The 8,153-nt window shown below is 38.0% G+C and overlaps 1 protein-coding gene across 1 annotated transcript in view; it reads left to right on the top strand.

Moving 5' to 3' along the window:
• The first annotated feature begins 3,883 nt into the window (after positions 1 to 3,883).
• The window catches only part of ERFL (ETS repressor factor like), a 57,851-nt gene continuing 53,581 nt past the window's right edge, over positions 3,884 to 8,153 (top strand). The window contains exon 1 of the mRNA XM_063436114.1: positions 3,884 to 4,076. The gene's annotated coding sequence lies outside the window, so the exon portion shown is untranslated. The remainder of the gene's footprint in view (positions 4,077 to 8,153) is intronic.

Below are 8,153 nucleotides of genomic sequence, written 5' to 3'. Positions count from 1 at the left end.
AACAGAGAGTATCATAGAGTGAGAGTGTTATATAGAGAGAGTGTAATACAGAGAGTATCATAGAGTGAGAGTGTTATATAGAGAGAGTGTAATACAGAGAGTATCATAGAGTGAGAGTGTTATATAGAGAGAGTGTAATACAGAGAGTATCATAGAGTGAGTGTTATATAGAGATAGTGTAATACAGGGAGTATCATAGAGTGAGAGTGTTATATAGAGAGAGTGTAATACAGAGAGTATCATAGAGTGAGAGTGTTATATAGAGAGAGTGTAATACAGAGAGTATCATAGAGTGAGAGTGTTATATAGAGAGAGTGTAATACAGAGAGTATCATAGAGTGAGAGTGTTATATAGAGAGAGTGTAATACAGAGAGTATCATAGAGTGAGAGTGTTATATAGAGAGAGTGTAATACAGAGAGTATCATAGAGTGAGAGTGTGATATAGAGAGAGTGTAATACAGAGAGTATCATAGAGTGAGAGTGTGATATAGAGAGAGTGTAATACAGAGAGTATCATAGAGTGAGAGTGTTATATAGAGAGAGTGTAATACAGAGAGTATCATAGAGTGAGAGTGTTATATAGAGAGAGTGTAATACAGAGAGTATCATAGAGTGAGAGTGTTATATAGAGAGAGTGTAATACAGAGAGTATCATAGAGTGAGAGTTATATAGAGATAGTGTAATACAGAGAGTATCATATAGTGAGTGTTATATAGAGAGAGTGTAATACAGAGAGTATCATAGAGTGAGAGTGTTATATAGAGAGAGTGTAATACAGAGAGTATCATAGAGTGAGAGTGTTATATAGAGAGAGTGTAATACAGAGAGTATCATAGAGTGAGAGTGTTATATAGAGAGAGTGTAATACAGAGAGTATCATAGAGTGAGAGTGTTATATAGAGATAGTGTAATACAGAGAGTATCATAGAGTGAGTGTTATATAGAGAGAGTGTAATACAGAGAGTATCATAGAGTGAGAGTGTTCTATAGAGAGAGTGTAATACAGAGAGTATCATAGAGTGAGAGTGTTATATAGAGAGAGTGTAATACAGAGAGTATCATAGAGTGAGAGTGTTCTAGAGGGAGCGTGTAATACAGAGAGTATCAGAGACACAGAGAGAGAGAGAGAGAGTGTGTAATAGAGAGAGTACCATAGAGCGAATGTGTAATACAAAGAATATAACAGAGACAGAATATAATGTATAGCGAGTGTAATACAGAGAGTATCATACAGGGAGATTGTTGTTATAGAGTGACAGTGTTAAAGCAGAGGGTGTTGATACTGTGTTATACAGATTGCGTTCTATGAAGATTTTGTTATACAGAGAATGTTATAGGGAGTGTGTTATACAGAACATGTTATAGGGATATAGTGTGTTATACAGAGAGTGTTATAGGAAGATAATGTGTTATACAGAGTGTGTTATAGAGAGATAGTGTGTTATACAGAGAGTGTTATAGGGAGATGATGTGTTATACAGAGAGTGTTATAGGGAGATAGTGTGTTATAGGGAGATAATGTGTTATACAGAGAATGTTATAGGGAGATATTGTGTTATACAGAACATGTTATAGGGAGATAGTGTGTTATACAGGGTGTGTTATAGGGAGATGATGTGTTATACAGAGAATGTTATAGGGAGATAATGTGTTATACAGAGTGTGTTATAGGGAGATAGTGTGTTATACAGAGTGTGTTATACGGAGATGATGTGTTATACAGATAGTGTTGTAGGGAGATAGTGTGTTATACAGAGTGTGTTATAGGGAGATAGTGTGTTATACGGAGATGATGTGTTATACAGAGTGTGTTATAGGGAGATAGTGTGTTATACAGAGTGTGTTATAGGGAGATAGTGTGTTATACAGAGTGTGTTATAGGGAGATAGTGTGTTATACGGAGATGATGTGTTATACAGATAGTGTTATAGGGAGATAGTGTGTTATACAGATAGTGTTATAGGGAGATAGTGTGTTATACAGATAGTGTTATAGGGAGATAGTGTGTTATACAGAGTGTGTTATAGGGAGATAGTGTGTTATACGGAGATGATGTGTTATACAGAGTTTGTTATAGGGAGATATTGTGTTATACAGAGAGTGTTATATTTTACTCCATACTAGACTAGTAAACTTTTTATTCCCCCCCCCCCCCCCCCACACACACACACACTCCCCCACGTCCCACTCACACCCCGTGTTTTCCCTCCAGAGATCTCACTTCACACACTAGAAGGTACTTTGTAATGATGAATCTGTGTCCCAGAGCCTGTGCATCTTCCCTGTGTGTACTGAGCCCCCAGGTGCCCCCTCCCTCCCTCCATCCCATGCAGCCCCTGCTTTATAATAAATAAAGGCTGCAGGAAGGATACCTTGGGTGCTTTTTGGCTGCCTCAGTCCCCACCTCTAGAGTGAGAAACGGTCGATAAGCAATTGTTATTGCGAGCAGGGAATGCAGAGAGAGGGTCCAGCTAGAACAATTCTCATTTATTTGGCAAGGTTTTTTTTTTTTTTTTTTTATTGGTGGGGGGCACCTGCCCTATCCCCCCCTCCCCCCTCCCCCGTCTCCCCTCCACTGATCCTGCCAGAGAACAGACCCAGTGGGTGACATCCATCCATCCATCTCACTTTAGGGGTCTCTCTCAAAATACACACAGCAAACAAAATATAGGGAGACTGAGGGGTGGGGGGAGAGAGACAGGAAGGGTGGGGGTGTTTAAAAAAAGCCATTTGCTGCAAAACAAGTTTTTTTATTTTTATTATTTTTTTTTTATCTAGCACTCCCTAACAACCCTCTGTAAATGAAATCACTCATTTTCATCAAGTGGCAGACCAAATATTATCTACAGTGCATTGAGAGAGATCGAATCCTATTTAGAATCGCGATTCGACATCTGTTTTCAAATTTGATCATCTATGAACTTTATTTTCCGAGTTTGGGGAAAATTATATTCTATCGATCCCAGACATTGCCTGCCTGTACATATATTTTCTGCTGCTGGTGAAGAGAGAAGTGCTAAGGAAAGGGGTTTTATTCAGACTGCAGCTTACACATCCACACACACACACTTCCTCTCTATCCTCCTTTATTCAATCTTTCTATCCCTCCTTTATTCAATCTTTCTATCCCTCCTTTATTATATCTGTCTGTCCCTCTATCCCTCCTTTATTCAATCTTTCTATCCCTCATTTATTCAGTCTTTCTATCCCTCCTTTATTCAATCTTTCTATCACTCCTTTATTTTATCTGTCTGTCCCTCTATCCTTCCTTTATTCAATCTCTCTATCCCTTCTTTATTCAATATTTCTATCCCTCCTTTATTTTATCTGTCTGTCCCTCTATTCCTCCTTTATTCAATGTTTCTATCACTCCTTTATTTTATCTGTCTGTCCCTCTATCCTTCCTTTATTCAATCTCTCTATCCCTTCTTTATTCAATAGACCTCCTTTATTCAATTTCTCAATCTCTCTATCTTTCTTTATTCCTTCTCTCCATCCACCTCTACTCTTTTTTCTTCCTTCTCTATCTCTCTTTTCTTCCTTATTTCTATACCTCTCTTCTTTTTCCTGCTTCTCTCTATCCCTCTCTCCTCCTTCCTTCTTCTCTCTATCCCTCTCTCCTCCTTCCTTCTTCTATCTATCCCTCTCTCCTCCTTCTCTCCCCCTCTCTCCTCCATCCTTCTCTCCACCTTTCTTCTCTCTCTTCTTCTCTCCTACTTTACTTCTTCATTTCCACTCTCTCCCTTCTCTCTGTCTACTCATCCATCCCCTGTTATTAAAGCACTATATTTATTTTCCCTTTCTCTTACTTTCTGTAGTTTTTTTTTTTTTAGTTTTTTTTTCTTTTCTTTCACTCTCTCACACCCACCCACAGGTCTCTGCCCTCCTATCTCTTGACCAAGACTTTTTTGTCTTGGAGGAAGAGTTTCTGAAGGTCCATCAAATACTTTTGGAGGGTTCTTTAGTATGACCTCTCTCTTTTTTGCTTAACCTATCCTGGTTTCACCTATTTGCTCAACTCTTCCTGAAGAAAAGCCAGCCACCAGCACCACTTACTGAATGCCAAGAAAAACGTGAGTTACTTTTTTTGAAGGGGTCTGTGGACATGGCCATGGGTTGGGGAGTCTATCTGTTTGGTTACTGATCACTTCTGTTTGTGTGTTGGACTTTACATGACGTGTGTTTGAATGGGAGGACATTATCACTTTGCAGGTATTTGCAAGGTTGTAGGACACAGTGTAAGAGGTCCATTCCACCCTTGCTGTGAAGATGATAGCATATCTTATCTAGTGCAGCATGTGGTTTTCAGGGAGCTGAATTCTTGGTGTAAAACCCAACTTCTGGATTGTAATCTAGAACTGGTTCTGGACAGATTTACTGGTTTAGCTTCCTGGTTATGTATGGCAGGGGGTCACAATGAAAGATGTAGTAAAATATTGTATTGTTTGTGACTTTATTGTGTTTCTTCATGGAGGGGGTGTAACAGAGTAAAATGAATGTTGTATAAAGTCAGAACTGGTTCTTTCTGGGCAACTGTGGAAGACAAGTCCACTGTTATGGAGAACACTGTGGTTAACCTATGTAATCTCTGGATATTGGGAGGAGAGCTCCAAAATGCAAACATAGACCTGATTTATTTTAATTAAGATGTACCACAACTACTGCTGGATAACCACAGTGCTAAGATCTCTGGTCTGGAAAGGCAACCCAACCACTGTTCCAGGTGCACAACAGTGTGTTTGTACAGCAGAGGTTCCTGCACTTCCCTCCCACCTGGTGGAAAAGTTAGTTATTTTCAAACAGAGCTGTGTCTCTACACTTGTCCATCATCCTGCTATGTTCTCCTCTGTAGTTATTTCTTCACAGAGCAGAGATCCTTATTTTACCTTCCTTCTCTGTTAGAAAATATCTATGCCCCTTCACATGATTTGTTTTTTTGCTGTATCCCCAGATGTCTATACCCCAATACCTTTCATTCTTTCTGTCCCAGTATTTGCCATGTCTTCCCCTGCATGTTATATCACTTTGTTTAGTATATATTACACATTCCATCAATTTCTTAAATTCGGTCTCTATTTCTGTGTGTTTTATTTTGTTTTAGTTTTTTTTTTTTTTGCATTCTTGTGTCACCCCATTCCCCCTTCTATCCTCACCCTACATTTCCCCATCACATCAGTGTCACTGTCTCTTTTTATCCTCTCCCCTCAGTCTCACGTCTCTTCCCCTCTCTGCAGCTAACTGGGGCCAGTTTCCGTTTAGATTAAGCCAAGGAACCTAATTCCAGGGCAGGGATCGAATTTTCTGGCAACAAAGGGAAATAGCGTATTGATCAGCAGCTCCGGAGATTAAGAGACAAGTGTGTGTATCCATCAGAGCTAAACTGCCTCTCTCTGCCCTCTGTGGGGCTGCCTGCGGACGCCTGCTGCATGCCAAACTACCACTTCACTTTAACCCTCCACGCACTCTCCCAGGAGCTCATTGGGCCTTGTCTTGGGACCTCAGCCCTTTAAATGCTCCTACACATAGGCTACGTCCTCTATTGTCCGTAGCTTCCCTTCAGTGTAGTTAACCCTGACGATGAATAATAATAATAATAATTTTAAAAAAATGATCGTAAGCTTTAACAACAGGTTTGGGAATGTTGCTGGGGTCCCCAAAATATTGTCCCTCTGAAGGTAATTTGACCCACCGCAGAAAGTATACGATGCTGTGTGCATGGATTACTTAATGAGCTTATCTGGTTCATGTTAGTTTTATCAACCCTCTTCCCCGTTTGTTACTTACCTAAAAGTACTCTCATTTTTCATTGCTTACCTGAAGATTTCTTGCGTTTCATATGGGAAAGAATATGTCAATACGTCTTCTGGGGAAAGTTGCAGGGTAGCGCTGATGTTTCATCTCAATTTAAGATGGTCTCTGTTTTCTATGAACATATCTCTGTTGATGCTGTAAGTGTTTTGGGTTTATTCGCTAAACACCAAATTGCAGTAATCTGGATATCGAATTGTAAAATTTAAAAACAAAAAAAGTGGGTATTAGGAAAAATACCTCAATTCGTCTATAATCCCAGCTAAACCTTTCAGCCTATGGTTTGAAATTCAGCTTTCAATTCATAATAATTTGTTGCCCAGTGAAAAACCCAGCTGTCTTAATATGCGCCCCCCACCCCAAAAAGAAAACGTACATATATTACATATTACTTATATACTGCTTATATTATATATATTATAGGATTACTTATATGTTTTGGTTATATGCAAAACAGCCAATGTTTTTATCACCCACACACTTTGCAGAAATGTTATGTGAATTGCTAATCCATAAACTGGTGTTTGGTGTCACCAGTAAGCGATGGTTTATGGTTGGGGGTTCAATGGCGACTTGTCGAGGGACTTTAACATTTTAGACCAAAAACACTTGAACTTTAAAAATTCTCAAAACTTTGCTATTTTCCCTTCTTTGTTACTTTGGTATATAATTAGCAATTCATTTGTAAATGTTTCACACCCCTAACCCTCTGAATAAACTCCTAGTGTTGAGTTAAATTATATAATGGCAGTGTACATGTTTTTTTTTTTTTTACTTCCTGCCAATGTGTTTATAATATTTTTGTTGAGGCTTCATAGATATGCGTTGATAATAATATTAACTCTTTTAATAAAGTTATTCAAATGCTGAAAATTTTCACTGCTTTCCAAACTGTCCAAACTAGTCAAATCCCTTATTTAGAACCTTGTGCCCCAAAATCTTGACTTACCAAAAATTCTTCATTTTTTTTAACCTCTGTCCTTGGTAATAGACATTAGGAACAAATTGAATTTTTGATACCAGGTGAAATTCATTTAGACTTTTCTTGCAGTGGTATATACAACCCACCTGCAGGTCGAAATCCTCGAAATACTGTAGTATTGTGGCTTAAATTTTACATAAAACCAAAATATTGAACTTGGCCAAATGTTGAAGCCCAATATTATAGGAAAGGGTCAATAAGAGTCAAGATTTCTGTTCAACCCCCTGCCACAAAAATAAATTAAAAAATATATTTGTGTGTGTGTGTGTGTTTGTTTGTGTGTTTGTCTGTTAGTGTGTGTGTGTGTGTTTGTCTGTTAGTGTGTGTGTGTGTGTTTGTCTGTTAGTGTGTGTGTGTGTGTCTGTTTGTTTGTGTGTGTGTCTGTTAGTGTGTGTGTGTGTGTTGTTTTTATTTTTTTAAGGATAATCTTTCAAAAATTCTCAGTGCATCATTGATAAACTCTTATCTGGAAAGTGAGGGGTTAAAAGCAATTTAGCGCGCGAGAGAACATATTTGTTTTTGCAAAATTATTTTCTATACTGACCTGCTGCGACACCTTCGGAGAAGATATTATCTGGTCTAAAACGAGATTTACATAATGATATCTTGATTGAGGATCACTTAATTCAATTTAAAAACTAAAACTCAGGTCAATGACAAGTGACAAGAGTCTCATAAATTGAATGCAATTCAAAGCTTGCCTTAAAATCCCCACATCCTTAACCAGTCAGCCTAATCATTGCAATTCATTATCCAATGGAATCCAACACACGTCTCCTTCAGGTGTTTATTTTAAAATAAATATTTAGGTATGAGAGTTGACATTTATCTGTTGTTTTCCAAAGCAATGCTTTAACTACTTAATTCAATTTTTTATTCACTAAGACACCCTTATAACAGGTTAGAATGGCTAAACGTATTTCCTATCATTGTACAAGGCTACGGAATATGTTGGCATCCTATGAATAATATATTTCGCTTGTAATGAATCTTTTAGATCAGTGTATCAAACTAATGCCTTTCAAGTGCAGTTGGACTACTGCTTCTATAGATCTTTGTCAGTCCCTAGCAGTTACACAATTCCAGCATCATATGTTAGGTAGACCCCCAGGTTGTAGATGTGAAAAAAAAACTTTAACTCTATATATGCAAAAGACAAAAATATACAGAATGGATATTCCCTCTGAGACATCAACAGCAACGGTAAACATTGAAAAACAACAATATTTAAAATCAGTATTTAGATATAACAAAAATCCAAACTTGCAGTGTTAAAAAAAATGCACTCAAGAGTAGTTGAGGAATTTTGCCAGGATTCCGATATCATTTATTGACTGTATCTCCATAGCCTGGCTCACTC

The sequence above is a fragment of the Pelobates fuscus genome, chromosome 11 (genome assembly GCF_036172605.1).
Source record: "Pelobates fuscus isolate aPelFus1 chromosome 11, aPelFus1.pri, whole genome shotgun sequence".
NCBI lineage: Eukaryota > Metazoa > Chordata > Amphibia > Anura > Pelobatidae > Pelobates > Pelobates fuscus.
Note: the sequence above shows the minus strand (reverse complement) of the source record. Positions and strands in the feature narration are given on the sequence as shown.